Source organism: Cynara cardunculus (assembly GCF_001531365.2).
Source record: "Cynara cardunculus var. scolymus isolate 2C chromosome LG 12, CcrdV1, whole genome shotgun sequence".
Lineage (NCBI taxonomy): Eukaryota > Viridiplantae > Streptophyta > Magnoliopsida > Asterales > Asteraceae > Cynara > Cynara cardunculus.
The window spans coordinates 11080189-11081947 of record NC_037539.1 but is presented as its reverse complement, the minus strand read 5'-3'; positions in this window follow the sequence as shown (position 1 = coordinate 11081947).

The window sequence follows — 1759 nt, the reverse complement described above, 5'->3', positions numbered from 1 at the left end:
AAATATAATTAAGATAATCATTGAGTTCTAACAGAATACTTAATTATTATTTTTATAAAAATTATATTATTAAACCAAAAATAAATTATTTCGTTATTAAACTTAAATTAAATTATAATAAAAAATAAATTACATAAAAAATGAGAACTTTTAAATAGTTGATTTGATATTAACATTGATATATTTTTTTTCAAATTTTTATGATATCTTCAAATTTATATTTTATTCAAAAATAAAATCATTATTGCTTTCTTAAAAACACATAAAATCGTATTATAACATCGACATAGACAAATAATGAAATAGAACATTAAAATCGAGATGTGTCTCGCTGCATTGCGCAAATACCCTTCTAGTATATTATAAAGCATTTGATAAAAAAAAATTAAAAACAATTTTTATACATAAAATACTGTTTATTGATGTACATTACTTAAAATTCAAGATTGCAAGTAGAATATGTATGAGTACATCTTATTAAAGCTTAATGTTTGAATTCGTGTAACTAACTACAAATAAACATAATCAAATATATGATAAACATCATTTTAAATATAACAAATCTAAAATATAATTAAGAATATCATTAAGTTCCAACAGAATACTTAATTATTATCTTAAAAAATTTATTTTATTAATGCAGAAATAAATTAATTCGTTATTAAATTTCAAACTAATTATAACATAAAATTGAATTAAAATTTTTTCACAAAAATGATAACTTTTCAATAGTTAATTTGATAGTAATATTGATTATTTCTTTTTAAATTTTTGTTTCATTCAAAAATAAAAATATTTTCGTTTTATTAAAACCACATAAAATGGCATTATAATATCAATAGAGCCAAAATATAAATGAAATATTAAAATTAAAATGTATCTCATTAAATTATGTGAGTATTTTTTTAATTTTTTTTAAATAGGAACTAAGTAGAAAATTGGGTGTATCCCAAAAATTGACCTACATTCTTTTAATTAAATATTGATTTATTTGTTTCCTTTATTAGCTTTTTTTAATATATATTTATATTAATTAATTCTTAATCAATATCATTAAATTTTAATTAACCTATTATAATTTTTTTTATAGTTTTATCAACATTATTTAATATCTATTAGTTTAATTTTGATTCAAACTATTATAATTTCATTTTAGTATGGTGTTTATGGATATGATAATATTTATCGTTTTAAACTATTATTATTAATGCTTATTCAATTAGTTTATAATATTAGTATATTTAGATGGTTAATTTAAATGCTAATCTTAATATTCATATATTTAAATGTTTATTCAAAGGGAAAGTAAAAAAAAAACCCAATGGAATTTAGTGTTTGAAATGATTAAGTCTTTAGATAATTTTTTGGAACAAATAAGTCTTTATACATTCCAAAACATGTTAAATAACTTATTGGACAATTTTTTGAAACAAATAAGTCATTGGACATTCCAAAACATGTTAAATAACTCCTTGGACAATTTAAAACATGTTAAATAACTTATTGGACAATTTTTTGGACAATCCAAAACATGTTAAATAACTCCTTGGACTTTTCTAAAACATGTTGGATACATTCTTATGAATTGTACAACTAGTTAATGTGGTAAAATAGTGAAAAAAAGTCCGAAAAAAATTTGTTGGATCTATAAAATTAAACAAATATAACAAAAAAATACTTACATTTATAAAAAAATTAATTACATTTAAAAAAGATTTTTGATAAAATTTATTTTAATTAAAATTAAAATATATTTAGT